Consider the following 15723-nt stretch of genomic DNA (forward strand, 5'->3'; position numbering starts at 1 on the left):
GCTTTAGTCTCTGGGAGAGAGAGTGGGTAGGATCGTCCCCTGGGAAGAGCTGCCCCGGGCAGCAGGTCAATCGGGCAGTCGAAAGGTCAGTGCGGAGGTAGAACCTCGGATCGTGCTTTGTCGAACACATCGCGGAATTCCAAATACACAGAAGGCAAGGAGTCGACCTTCTCTGGCAGGGTACACAACCCACCAACCTTCTGGAATATCCTAGTACAGGACTTGGCACATGGAGCACCCCACTGGATGGGTTCCCGATCTGTCCAGTCGATGCGAGGATTATGGACTTGGAGCCAAGGAAGACCCAAAATCAACTCAACGGAGGGAGTGTGGATAACATCGAGGGTAATGATCTCTGTATGAACGTCGACGAACTACAGTAGAAGAGGCACCGTCTGTAACGTGATGAATGCTGGCTGTAGGGGTCGACCGTCAATGGACTCCAGACCCACCGGCATCCTCTTACTGATAAGTTGAATATTGTTCCGTCTAGCAAAGGTTTGATCGATGAAATTGCCTGCAGAACCGGAGTCTATGAACGCCCGTGCTTGAGTATGAAACCCCTCTCCAGACAGTGTTACTGGCAACAGTATCCTGGTGGGAAGAAGGTCTTTGATGATGGGAGAGAGAGACAGTATTCCCAACGAGACTCTCCGGGATCTCATTGGGAGTTGGCGTTTCCCGGCTTGTGGGGACACTGGAGTACTAAGTGACCGGAATTGCCACAGTACATGCAGAGACCGGCATTGCACTGGCGTTGCTTCTGGGCAGAAGACAGCTTATTACCTCCCAACTGCATTGGTTCCGGCACGTCCCAGGATGGAGGTGTTGGAGGCATGAACGATGGGGCAAGAGGCCTTGAAACCCGTTGACGGTAACGAGAACATTCAGTCTTCTGCTCCTGCAGACGCTGGTCCACCCGAATGCACAGACCGATCAAATCCTCTAGGTCAGTCGGACGTTTCCGTGCCGTGAGCTCATCCTTTAGGGATTCTGACAGGCCTTGCCAAAACGCCGAAGATAGTGCTTCATTGTTCCATCCCGTCTCAGCAGCAAGGGTGCGGATCTCCACAGCTTACCGGGAGACGGAACGATCTGCCTGGGTTATGTGGTGGAGAGAAGAAGCTGCCGTTAATTGCCGTGCAGGGGTGTCGAAGACTCTTCGCAACTCATGGGCGAAGAGGTCGATGTCCTGTGTGATGGGCCCTTGTTGTTCCCAGATGGGAGAAGCCCAGGCCAGCGCCTCGTTGGTGAGAAGAGCCACGATATAGCCGACCTTAGAAATGGAAGAGACAAAACAAGAGGGCGAGAGTTGGAATTGGATGAAACATTGATTAAGGAAACCCCTACATCCTTGGAGATCCCCAGCATAGCATTTGGGAGCAGGAATACGGGGTTCCAAGGCAAACGGAGGTGCTGGAAAGGCTGTTGCGGAGGCTGTGGAAGCCATGGGTGAAGGTTCCCGACTGGAAGCTCGGACTTGAACGGTAAGGGAATGAAGGCTCTGCTGAAACATATCCATCCGCCTATCAGCTTGTTCCAGATAAGTTTCTAGCCTGGTGAAGAGATTCGTGTGGGAATTTAAAGTACGCTCCACCTCAGCGGGGTCCATGTTTGTTGGGCTGAGCATAATGTCAGGACGAGCTCACCACAAATGAGGCGGGACCGCGGTGCTGAGGTGGGATAGGATATAATGCCACCCACAGCCAAGAGGGCACGTCTTGAGAGTAGAGTGGTCCGGGAATCCGAGTCGGGGCAGGAGAGGTACGGATGATAGAGGGAGCTGTTCGCCAAGTCTGGGGTTAGAGAGAAGGACGTAATCGTTTACAGTTTGCCGGGTTCGGGGTGCCAGAGGTGCGGAGAGTCGTATTGCCGTACGCCAAGTTCGGGATGCCAGAGGTGCGGATAGTCGTAAAGGAAGCCGGTTCGGTACACGAGGAAGACTGCATAACAAGACAGGACAAGACAGGACTAGGGAGGCAGAGAGTGATGAGAACAACTGGTTCTATGCTCAGCCGACGAGTTAATGAAGCTGCAGGGTATATATAGGCAAGTGGGTCCAATGGCAGAGTAGCAAGGTGGGGGTATGTGAATGGGCCAGGCTGAGACAGGGATAGGTCTAGATGAGTTCCTGGAGGAGGGGCTATAGATCCTAGAAGAACTGGTATATTGGATTGCAGCATTGGAAATAGGTACTGTGCCTTTAAGAGGCTGGTGCGCCTCCGTGTGGCCGCGCCTCCGTGTGGCTGCGCCTGTGGATGCGTAAGCGGGCACACGCACAGACCCGAAGGCAGAAGAAGAGGACTGACGTGCGCGCGCGCACAGGGGAAACGGAGCGCGGCGTCCTGGAGGAGGGATCCGTGTGAGACGCGGGAAGCCCTGGCAGGGCTGCAGGTAAGTGAGGAGCACGCCGAGAGCGGAGTGACTCCCCGTTCGTTACAGCTAGTGCTCATGCCAATAGAATTGATAAATGCAAAATACACAATGCGTAATGGGGTTAATTACCCCTAATAAATAACACAATTAAACTGTAAAGAAAGTCCAACATGTGCATATAAGGAATAATGTCCAGTAATATTATGGGTTATGCAGCTTGCTTTGCCAGATCCAACCCTCGGGTCCAGATAGAAACTACAGAAAATAAAGAAAAGAAAAAGCGCAAAACTCATTGTGTAGAAGGTTTAATAATATAATAGAAAGAACGGTTAAAAATCACTTACAAACGTAAGTAGGTATCAGGCACATAAATATGTGAGATGGTCAGTTGAGATGTGTCCGCTGGAACAGCCGCAGTATCCTTACTCTCCTGCCGAGAGACCTCCTCCAGTCTGCGTTGTCTTCCCCTGGTAACCGGTGCAGTCCTGCTTCCGCATCATGTGTCCTCGTGACGTCAACGCTCTGCATACACACGCCGTCATTCAGGGGTTGGACCCAGGCTGGTGTTCACTCCCACACTAGATACTACAAGCAGGCTCAGAGTACTCCAACGAGACTTCTAGCTTGGCAACCTTAGTAGACACCGCCCTACGCATTTGGAGGATAGATTCCACTTCGTCAGGGGAACTGTGTCTCTAAGGGTGCCATGGTTCCTATATGTAGTGGTACTCTAACTCCTGTCCACCAATGAGAACGATTGGAAAATTAGCTAATCATTAATAGTGTAGGTAAAGGTGCAAACATAAGCGTCATGTGACCTATTAACCATGGTAATATGTGGGACTTGAGTGAGAGTAGTCACAACACAGGGTCTTAAAAAATCAGTGCATAGTATTAATTGTAAGAGATAAATATTGGAGACTTAAATACTAGTATTAAAAAACTTTCATAAAACTATTATAAAAGGGAGCTAATGTAGGAAAAACCATAACATAATTTAGGCAAAGCAATATTAATGAAACTGCTAATAGGATATGGAACATGATAGAATACTAAATAGTGCTTAAAGGGGCTGTCAGTATTAAAATCAACAATAAAGGCAACATATTTTGCTCGGTATGAGAATACATGACAACATAATACAATTGAATGAATATAAATAGTTCTACAATATTAACATCGATACTCTCAGTGGTTCCTAAAGTTACTAATAAAAAATATTAAAAAACAATAAATACAGACACTAGAACCAATCTGTATAATAGATACATACATTTCATAAAAATGCTGCAAGATCTATATCAGGGTTTCCCAAACTTTTTTTTCCGTGACCCGGTTATTTTTGAACTTCTCCTTCGTGACCCACTAAAAATTTTATCGCCTATACTGGCCTATATGGCCTGCACAGACACACACACTGCCACTGATACACACACACACAGCCACTGATACACACACACACAAAGCCACTGACAGCCACGCAGCCACTGACACGCAGCCACTGACACACACACTGATACATACACACAGCCTCTGATACACACACACGCAGCCACTGACACACACACGCAGCCACTGACACACACACGCAGCCACTGACACACACACGCAGCCACTGACACACACACACGCAGCCACTGACACACACACACGCAGCCACTGACACACACACACGCAGCCACTGACACACACACGCAGCCACACAGATACACACGCACACTGATACAGATACACACACACACACACACTCGCTCTCCCCTATACCCACACACACTCGCTCTCCCCTATACCCACACAGACACAAACAGTGAATTACAGGCAACGACGGATGTGAGTGACTGGAGAGGGGGCCAGGGGCACTTGGGTGGGAGGGAGGGAGGGGGACCAGGGGCACTTGGGTGGATGGGAGGGAGGGGGACCAGGGGCACTTGGGTGGGTGGGAGGGAGGGGGACCAGGGGCACTTGGTGGGTGGGTAGGAGAGAGGGAGGGAGGGGGACCAGGGGCACTTGGGTGGGTGGGTGGGAGGGAGGGGGACCAGGGGCACTTGGGTGGGTGGGTGGGAGGGAGGGAGGGGGACCAGGGGCACTTGGGTGGGTGGGTGGGAGGGAGGGAGGGGGACCAGGGGCACTTTCAGGGAGGGAGGGAGGGAGGGGGACATGGGGCACTTGGGTGGGTGGGAGGGGGACATGGGGCACTTGGGTGGGTGGGAGGGGGACATGGGGCACTTGGGTGGGTGGGAGGGGGACATGGGGCACTTGGGTGGGTGGGAGGGGGACATGGGGCACTTGGGTGGGTGGGAGGGGGACATGGGGCACTTGGGTGGGTGGGAGGGGGACATGGAGCACTTGGGTGGGTGGGAAGGGGACCAGGGGCACTTGGGTGGCTGGGAGGGGGACCAGGGGCACTTGGGTAGGTGGGAGGGGGACCATGGGCACTTGGGTGGGTGGGAGGGGGACCAGGGGCACTTGGGTGGGTGGGAGGGGGACCAGGGTCACTTGGGTGGGTGGGAGGGGGACCAGGGGCACTTGGGTGGGTGGGAGGGGGACCAGGGGCACTTGGGTGGGTGGGAGGGGGACCAGGGGCACTTGGGTGGGTGGGAGGGGGACCAGGGGCACTTGGGTGGGTGGGAGGGGGACATGGAGCACTTGGGTGGGTGGGAGGGGGACCAGGGGCACTTGGGTGGGTGGGAGGGGGACCAGGGGCACTTGGGTGGGTGGGAGGGAGGGAGGGGGACCAGGGGCACTTGGGTGGGTGGGTAGGAGAGAGGGAGGGAGGGGGCCCAGGGGCACTTGGGTGGGTGGGTGGGAGGGAGGGAGGGGGACCAGGGGCACTTGGGTGGGTGGGTGGGAGGGAGGGAGGGGGACCAGGGGCACTTGGGTGGGTGGGTGGGAGGGAGGGAGGGGGACCAGGGGCACTTGGGTGGGTGGGAGGGAGGGGGACCAGGGGCACTTGGGTGGGTGGGTAGGAGAGAGGGAGGGAGGGGGACCAGGGGCACTTGGGTGGGTTGGCACATTGGGAGGGGGACCAGGGGCACTTGGGTGGGTGGGTGGGAGGGAGGGGGACCAGGGGCACTTGGGTGGGTGGGTGGGAGGGAGGGGGACCAGGGGCACTTGGGTTAGGGAGGGGGACCAGGGGCACTTTCAGGGAGGGAGGGAGGGGGACATGGGGCACTTGGGTGGGTGGGAGGGGGACATGGGGCACTTGGGTGGGTGGGAGGGGGACATGGGGCACTTGGGTGGGTGGGAGGGGGACATGGGGCACTTGGGTGGGTGGGAGGGGGACATGGGGCACTTGGGTGGGTGGGAGGGGGACATGGGGCACTTGGGTGGGTGGGAGGGGGACATGGAGCACTTGGGTGGGTGGGGGTCCAGGGGCACTTGGGTGGGTGGGAGGGGGACCAGGGGCACTTGGGTGGGTGGGAGGGGGACCAGGGGCACTTGGGTGGGTGGGAGGGGGACCAGGGGCACTTGGGTGGGTGGGAGGGGGACCAGGGGCACTTGGGTGGGTGGGAGGGGGACCAGGGGCACTTGGGTGGGTGGGAGGGGGACCAGGGGCACTTGGGTGGGTGGGAGGGGGACCAGGGGCACTTGGGTGGGTGGGAGGGGGACAAGGGGCACTTGGGTGGGTGGGAGGGGGACCAGGGGCACTTGGGTGGGTGGGAGGGGGACCAGGGGCACTTGGGTGGGTGGGAGGGGGACCAGGGGCACTTGGGTGGGTGTGAGGGAGGGAGGGGGACCAGGGGCACTTGGGTGGGTGGGAGGGAGGGAGGGGGACCAGGGGCACTTGGGTGGGTGGGTAGGAGAGAGGGAGGGAGGGGGACCAGGGGCACTTGGGTGGGTGGGTGGGAGGGAGGGAGGGGGACCAGGGGCACTTGGGTGGGTGGGTGGGAGGGAGGGAGGGGGACCAGGGGCACTTGTGTGGGTGGGTGGGAGGGAGGGAGGGGGACCAGGGGAACTTTCAGGGAGGGAGGGAGGGAGGGGGACATGGGGCTCTTGGGTGGGTGGGAGGGGGACATGGGGCACTTGGGTGGGTGGGAGGGGGACATGGGGCACTTGGGTGGGTGGGAGGGGGACATGGGGCACTTGGGTGGGTGGGAGGGGGACATGGAGCACTTGGGTGGGTGGGAGGGGGACCAGGGGCACTTGGGTGGGTGGGAGGGGGACCAGGGGCACTTGGGTGGGTGGGAGGGAGGGAGGGGGACCAGGGGCACTTGGGTGGGTGGGTAGGAGAGAGGGAGGGAGGGGGACCAGGGGCACTTGGGTGGGTGTGTGGGAGGGAGGGAGGGGGACCAGGGGCACTTGGGTGGGTGGGAGGGGGACCAGGGGCACTTGGGTGGGTGGGAGGGGGACCAGGGGCACTTGGGTGGGTGGGAGGGGGACCAGGGGCACTTGGGTGGGTGGGAGGGGGACCAGGGGCACTTGGGTGGGTGTGAGGGAGGGAGGGGGACCAGGGGCACTTGGGTGGGTGGGAGGGAGGGAGGGGGACCAGGGGCACTTGGGTGGGTGGGTAGGAGAGAGGGAGGGAGGGGGACCAGGGGCACTTGGGTGGGTGGGTGGGAGGGAGGGAGGGGGACCAGGGGCACTTGGGTGGGTGGGTGGGAGGGAGGGAGGGGGACCAGGGGCACTTGTGTGGGTGGGTGGGAGGGAGGGAGGGGGACCAGGGGCACTTTCAGGGAGGGAGGGAGGGAGGGGGACATGGGGCTCTTGGGTGGGTGGGAGGGGGACATGGGGCACTTGGGTGGGTGGGAGGGGGACATGGGGCACTTGGGTGGGTGGGAGGGGGACATGGGGCACTTGGGTGGGTGGGAGGGGGACATGGAGCACTTGGGTGGGTGGGAGGGGGACCAGGGGCACTTGGGTGGGTGGGAGGGGGACCAGGGGCACTTGGGTGGGTGGGAGGGAGGGAGGGGGACCAGGGGCACTTGGGTGGGTGGGTAGGAGAGAGGGAGGGAGGGGGACCAGGGGCACTTGGGTGGGTGTGTGGGAGGGAGGGAGGGGGACCAGGGGCACTTGGGTGGGTGGGTGGGAGGGAGGGGGACCAGGGGCACTTGGGTGGGTGGGTGGGAGGGAGGGAGGAAGGGGGACCAGGGGCACTTGGGTGGGTGGGTGGGAGGGAGGGAGGGGGACCAGGGGCACTTGGGTGGGTGGGTGGGAGGGAGGGAGGGGGACCAGGGGCACTTGGGTGGGTGGGTGGGAGGGAGGGAGGGGGACCAGGGGCACTTTCAGGGAGGGAGGGAGGGGGACCAGGGGCTCTTGGGTGGGTGGGAGGGGGACATGGGGCACTTGGGTGGGTGGGAGGGGGACATGGGGCACTTGGGTGGGTGGGAGGGGGACATGGGGCACTTGGGTGGGTGGGAGGGGGACCAGGGGCACTTGGGTGGGTGGAAGGGGGACATGGAGCACTTGGGTGGGTGGGAGGGGGACCAGGGGCACTTGGGTGGGTGGGAGGGGGACCAGGGGCACTTGGGTGGGTGGGAGGGGGACCAGGGGCACTTGGGTGGGTGGGAGGGGGACCAGGGGCACTTGGGTGGGTGGGAGGGGGACCAGGGGCACTTGGGTGGGTGGGAGGGGGACCAGGGGCACTTGGGTGGGTGGGAGGAGGACCAGGGGCACTTGGGTGGGTGGGAGGGGGACCAGGGGCACTTGGGTGGGTGGGAGGGGGACCAGGGGCACTTGGGTGGGTGGGAGGGGGACCAGGGGCACTTGGGTGGGTGGGAGGGGGACCAGGGGCACGTGGGTGGGAGGGAGGGAGGGGGACCAGGGGCACTTGGGTGGGTGGGTAGGAGAGAGGGAGGGAGGGGGACCAGGGGCACTTGGGTGGGTGGGTGGGAGGGAGGGAGGGGGACCAGGGGCACTTGGGTGGGTGGGTGGGAGGGAGGGAGGGGGACCAGGGGCACTTTCAGGGAGGGAGGGAGGGGGACCAGGGGCTCTTGGGTGGGTGGGAGGGGGACATGGGGCACTTGGGTGGGTGGGAGGGGGACATGGGGCACTTGGGTGGGTGGGAGGGGGACATGGGGCACTTGGGTGGGTGGGAGGGGGACCAGGGGCACTTGGGTGGGTGGAAGGGGGACATGGAGCACTTGGGTGGGTGGGAGGGGGACCAGGGGCACTTGGGTGGGTGGGAGGGGGACCAGGGGCACTTGGGTGGGTGGGAGGGGGACCAGGGGCACTTGGGTGGGTGGGAGGGGGACCAGGGGCACTTGGGTGGGTGGGAGGGGGACCAGGGGCACTTGGGTGGGTGGGAGGGGGACCAGGGGCACTTGGGTGGGTGGGAGGAGGACCAGGGGCACTTGGGTGGGTGGGAGGGGGACCAGGGGCACTTGGGTGGGTGGGAGGGGGACCAGGGGCACTTGGGTGGGTGGGAGGGGGACCAGGGGCACTTGGGTGGGTGGGAGGGGGACCAGGGGCACTTGGGTGGGTGGGAGGGAGGGAGGGGGACCAGGGGCACTTGGGTGGGTGGGTAGGAGAGAGGGAGGGAGGGGGACCAGGGGCACTTGGGTGGGTGGGTGGGAGGGAGGGAGGGGGACCAGGGGCACTTGGGTGGGTGGGTGGGAGGGAGGGAGGGGGACCAGGGGCACTTTCAGGGAGGGAGGGAGGGGGACCAGGGGCTCTTGGGTGGGTGGGAGGGGGACATGGGGCACTTGGGTGGGTGGGAGGGGGACATGGGGCACTTGGGTGGGTGGGAGGGGGACATGGAGCACTTGGGTGGGTGGGAGGGGGACCAGGAGCACTTGGGTGGGTGGGAGGGGGACCAGGGGCACTTGGGTGGGTGGGAGGGGGACCAGGGGCACTTGGGTGGGTGGGAGGGGGACCAGGGGCACTTGGGTGGGTGGGGCACTTGGGTGGGTGGGGCACTTGGGTACGTGGGAGGGGCACTTGGGTGGGTGGGAGGGGCACTTGGGTGGGTGGGAGGGGGACCAGGGGCACGTGGGTGGGTCGGGGACCAGGGGCACTTGGGTGGGTGGGAGGGGGACCAGGGGCACTTGGGTGGGTGGGAGGGGGACCAGGGGCACTTGGGTGGGTGGGAGGGGGACCAGGGGCACTTGGGTGGGTGGGAGGGGGAACAGGGGCACTTGGGTGGGTGGGAGGGGGACCAGGGGCACTTGGGTGGGTGGGAGGGGGACCAGGGGCACTTGGGTGGGTGGGAGGGGGACCAGGGGCACTTGGGTGGGTGGGAGGGGGACCAGGGGCACTTGGGTGGGTGGGAGGGGGACCAGGGGCACTTGGGTGGGTGGGAGGGGGACCAGGGGCACTTGGGTGGGTGGGAGGGGGACCAGGGGCACTTGGGTGGGTGGGAGGGGGACCAGGGGCACTTGGGTGGGTGGGAGGGGGACCAGGGGCACTTGGGTGGGAGGCAGTGACTGGGTGGGGTGACTTACCTTGCCGCCGGACGCTTTCCCCTGCTGCCCCCGATATCTCCTGCTGCCCGGGACGGGAGGTGGGCTTGGGGGGACGGGAGGTGGTGCCACGGGAGGTGAGCTCGGGAAGCTGGCTGCGGGGGGAAGCTGGCTGCGGGGGGAAGCACGCCGCAGTAGGAGCTTGAACTTCCCCCTACGTCCCACGTAACGTGCGGGCCGCAGAGGAGCTGGTACTTCCTCCTCCGTCCCACGTTGGGAGCGGGGGGGGGAGGAAGGGAGCGGGCCCTGCTTGTCCTGCGCAAGCGCGCGGGACCGCAGGGGGAAATCGCCGGCATTTTTTTTAAATTGAGCAGGGGGGACGGGAGACACCGCGCGGCCAGCCTCGCTGCGACCCGGCAATTTTGGTGCCGTGGCCCGGTGCCGGGTCGCGACCCACCGTTTGGGAAACGCTGATCTATATCCTCATTATGTCCTCTGGGTGACATTGTCCCTAATTGGTGAATCCAATAAGTTTCCCTACGTCGTAAAGCCATAATTCTATCACCTCCCTTATCATCCATGGTGACATGTTCAATCCCTGTGACTTTTAGTCCATGAGGATCCATGTTGGGCTTTAGTCTAAAATGTTTGGAAACACATTGAGTCATAAATAACTCCTTTTATTATGTTACCCCGATGTTCTAAAAATCTTTGTTTAAGACTTCTTGTGGTCTTGCCTACATATTGCAGACCACATTTGCATTCTAATAGATAAACTACAAATGTGGTTCTTCAATTAATTATACTTTTGATGGGATATGTGAATGTCTAATGCCTGGAGGTGAATGTTGTAACACCATTGGTGATATATTTGCATGTTATACATCTACCTCTGCATAGAAAATTTCCAACAATTAATAATATGCTTGTAGTATCCAGTGTGGGAGTGAACACCAGCCTGGGTCCAACCACGGAATGACGGCATGATTACGCAGCGCATTGACGTCACGAGGACACGTGATGCGGAAGCGGGACTGCACCGGTTAACAGGGGAAGACAACGCAGACTGGAGGAGGTCTCCCGGCAGGAGAGCAAGGATACTGCGGCTGTTCCGGCAGACACTTCTCAACTGACCATCTCACATATTTATGTGCCTGATACCTACTTACGTTTGTAAGTGATTATTAACTGTTCTTTCTATTCTATTATTAAACCTTCTACACTATGGGTTCTGCGCTTTTTTCTTTTCTTTATTTTAATAGTAATTATGGCCGCTAGCCGCTAAGGTAATGAAGCTGCTTTAATGTATATTTTTAATAGTGTGCGGGAACAGGGGGCCTCCTAAACTGAACCGCTTTGATTTCTGGCTCAGGGACCACCTGCTTCCAGAGTTACAAGCCCCGGTATGGGGCATCAGATGCCAGTGTCTCCGCCATCTTTAAAGCGTCCACGTCATGTGACGTGTAACATGTAAATAATGGGATACCAGCACCCCATATCTGGGCCTGTAACTCGGGAAGCAGGGGGGCACCGAGGCTGAAATCAATGCGGTTCAGCTCAGCAGACCCCCTGCTCCCGCACAATATTAATAAAAATTATATTAAAGCATCTTCATTACCATAGCGGATATCCGCTACAGTAATGAATTATTTGTTATTGATATGTGTGTTTTGATACTAGTGTAGATGAGCAGGGAGTTTCCCTGAAACCACATTGGTTTCAGCCTCGTGGACCCCCGATTTCATGACATACATACCCTGTTATGGGGTTCGGGTATCCCCTGTAGGATTTAAATCCCCTGATCACGTGACGCGGCAGCTTTAAAAGCACAGGGGATACCGGCACTCAATAACGGGGCCTGTATCTCATGAAGTATGGGATCCCCGAGGCTGAAACCAATGCGGTTAAGCTCAGGAGACCCCCTACACATGTACACTATTATTACAATGTATATTTATACTGCACGATCGTCTGTAAGAGCCGTGAATGGGGACGCAGCGCCTCCATGCAGTTCTTTCAAGCTGTTTTTTTTTCTATCGCCTATCGCGCTTTACAATTTTAAACGCGATAGCAGGGGGGGAAAAGCTTGGCCGATCTGGCATATTTTTGATCGCCCGGACCAAAATGCGGTTCACTTGTTAGTGAATCCCGCATTTGGCTTCACTTTGTAACGGGCGAGTAAAAATTTCCCAATCGCCCACAAAAGCTCACTGCTTAGTGCGCAGTCCCCTAAGTGAGGATGATTGTGATATCAGGAAGATGATCATATGTAAAAGTAGTAGGCTCTCTGTTGCAGGGTACATGCAACCACACACGCGGTTTCCCTTGATAAGGCTTATTTATTGAGCCTTAAAACATTCAGCACACAAAAACAAAATAGCTTCTCATCAGCAGACAAAAAGAAAATATCTTCTTCTTCAGCAGACAAAACAAAATAGCTTCTTTTTAGCAGCCAAAACAAAATAGCTTCTCTTTAGCAGACAAAACAAAATAGCTTCTCTTCAGCTTAGTAAACAAGGCAGCTTCTCTTTTGCATGCAGGACACAGACAGTTCATCACATATGTACTTTGCAACACAGACCTTATAGCTGTAATCTCTTCAGTATTTTCAGTCCTGTCTCCTGACCTGCTAGCTTACATGTGTGTGTAGCCTGGGGGTTTTTAAAAACCTTCATTATGCAGCTGGGGTCAGACTAATTAAGCAGCCCTTCTCCACTGAAAGTTAACCTCGTCACTGCTGCACTGCAAACTTAGACATATGTTTACCAGGTATATGGCTGGTGATGTTCATTCACCCTGTCACACTCTCCCTCAACCCAGTTGCTGACTGACAGCAGTGACGTGGACTAAAATAATTTTTGCTTTATCTTTTTTTTACTTCAGTCACATAAATGTAGCTTTGCATTTTTTTATTGACTTATTCAGAATAAGACAATAAGCACACGGTGTGCCACCTTTGAAGCTAGTACAGTGCTATTATGATCAAATGGACCCACTAATCTATCTGGAGTTGTCCCAATTTGTGTGGTGACTTAAGATCACTGGTTTACTTTCCCTAGAGGTATAATACTTATTAATAGGCAAAAAGCTTTTTGCAATATATTTCAAATGGGGTTCAGTGCAATGCATGTCCTAAATGTTGAGGTGACTTAGGGTCACTGTGATTTACTTTCCAGTTTCTATATGATGAATACAAGGTAAAATAAAATAAACATCATTATATGATAAATGTTTCTTAATGTTTGCCCCAAGTTAGCTACACGTTTGTATATATGTCTATCTATCTATCTATCTATCTATCTATCTATCTATCTATCTATCTATCTATCTATCTATCTATCTATCTATCTATCTATCTATCTATATCTATATAATAATAATAATAAAAGCTTCAATCAGACTTAGAACTATGCACTAATTTTGACAGATTTATTATAAATCATTCTTCCTGGTAATACACAGGTTATTAAGAATTTATATTAGTGTTAGGGACCCTTGAGATGTGGTCTGCCGTGTAGTGGCTCAGGGGCTTACAACACTTTGGCCAACATGTTAAACTAAAAGACCAATTTATTTAATAGATATCTATACATATATATTTAGGAACTGTACCGTGTATAAGTTTCACTGGATGTGCACTGAGCTCTGCCTGTGTTTTATGTTCTGTCTCTGGTTTTAAATATATATTGCCATGCTCAGTAGCACTCCTGTGTGACACTTATATGCTTATATATGTTGTGGTTAATTTGGGGGTTTAATATGAGCTTGCAGGTGTCCTGTATGTTTTACAATTCTTGTTCAGCTGGTCTTAGCTGATTGGAAGGTGGCGCTTCCTGTCTTGTTGAAGCTCACCCCCTCCCACATTTAAATGGTTAAAAGCTCACTCCATAGCATCTCCCACTCTCTGCGGAACTTGCTTGCTTGCAGTATGATTGTGACAAATCTAATACAGAGTGCTTTTCCTGGTAATGTACAGGTTAATAAAAGCTTCAATCAGACTTAGAACTATGCAACTAATTTTGACAGATTTATTATAAATCATTCTTCCTGGTAATGCACAGGTTATTAAGAATTTATATTAGTATATATTTTATGTTCTGTCTCTGGTTTTAAAGATATATTGCCATGCTCAGTAGCACTCCTCTGTGACACTTATATGCTTATATATATTTTGTGGTTAATTTGGTGGTTTAATATGAGCTTGCAGGTGTCCTGTATGTTTTACTATATTCTGTACAGCTTTTCACCCTGGAAAGGGGACCAGTGCTACGAACACATTTTTTTTTACCACTCCCCAAAACTATATCACAATATGGTGCCCATTAGGCACATATACTTAATATTATGGAATCATAGTGTAGGATCAATTTCCGTATTGCCCCAAAAGGTTTTCATATTTGTTAATGTGAGAGCAAACCCTTTAAAAACCCAATGTATAACTATCACATCCCTTGTTTTAGCAATCTATTAGTGATAAATTATTGTCTAAATATGTATCTAAAGAGTAGACCATACACATTTATTTATTAATTCTTATTTTATTTATTTTTTAAACTAATAAAGTTGTAATCACTATTGTATTTTAACGTTATCCATATTTTCCAGCATACGATATAGATAATTAATTATTTGACATGAACCATTCTATAGCTACCCAATAGTGTTTGTCCAGCTAATACACTCTGAGGTGGTTAGTTATCCCCATGTAGTTTACCAAGTAGGGGTTAACACACTGACACTCATTGATCAATAAATCAATTAAGTATGAGGCCACAGCCTATCCTCTCTGTATAAATTCAGGATCAAACACTGTACTGTAGTAACCCTGAGGAAGGCACAACCATGCCAAAACGAATAGGAGCTTTAGGAATCAGCTTTTCATTTAGTCCCAAGTTCAAACGTTATATTAGCCAGTTCCAGCCTTTAAACAGACGCCCATATTTCGACGGAGTCTGTTTTTATTCACTGTCACATTTACCAACTCAGAGCCATGGGGATTCCCCAACCAACGAAACCGTATACACGCAGCAGTGACATCACTCCGGTACATCGGAGGACGAGCCGCATAGGACTAGGACACCAGCCGCAGCATACACAGCTCCAGGCATGAACGCTACACCCCCTGAGCAGACCGCCCAGAGGACCAGCGCTCCACAGGAACACAGTGCAGCGGTACAGCATCAGCTACAGAGTCTCCAAGCATACAGAGGAGGATGCCAGATGGACTTACTCAGGCTTTAGGCACAGGTCAGGCATGTTGGACCTCTCCTCACATCTCCTTGTGAGATGGAGGGCTGATGTTCCTCACGCCACAGAGGGAGGATAGAGGACCCCTCAATTTGGAAAAATGCCAATATTTATATCCTTTGGGGAGTAGATGTAATTTTGACTCATAACAAGCCAGATCTGGATACCAATAGGCCCTCACATCCAGTTTGTGGTAGAACCAGTACCCACCCCTTCAGGTTGGCACTCTCTGGCTGTTGCTAAAGCCCGCCCTTGGATACATATCCAAGTCTGCAAAAACACACAGGCCTTATGAAGGAATTATCCCATCCACTGCCTGCACTTAACAGGGCTTACATTAGTAGGGCCCAGGAAAGATATAGCGGCTGGGAGGCTATGCTATATAAATATCATATTTATTTGCTACAAATGCGCACCTCTCGTTTGTTTTTGGGGTGTTGTTTTACTTTAATTTATTAATGTAATGATTAAATGGACCAGGGGAGAGGATAGTGGGGTCCAAGGTCCTGACATGTCCTGGGTCCCTAGAGCTTGTGGGGTATAGAAGGGGGAATAGCATGGCCTAGAACTTTATTATGGTTTATGGTATTAAGGGACTTATGACTTGTGAAGTGGTAATTGTGTGGGGGGGAGGCAGGGGGGGAGATATTTTTACACCACATAGTCTGGCTATATGGACCAAATGGTTCTTATCTGCAGTCAATTTCTAATTAAAAAATGCATGGCAGTGCACCTGCTTTTTCGGGCCACTGTTTTCTCCTGG

Source organism: Ascaphus truei, chromosome 1, assembly GCF_040206685.1.
Source record: "Ascaphus truei isolate aAscTru1 chromosome 1, aAscTru1.hap1, whole genome shotgun sequence".
Classification (NCBI taxonomy): domain Eukaryota; kingdom Metazoa; phylum Chordata; class Amphibia; order Anura; family Ascaphidae; genus Ascaphus; species Ascaphus truei.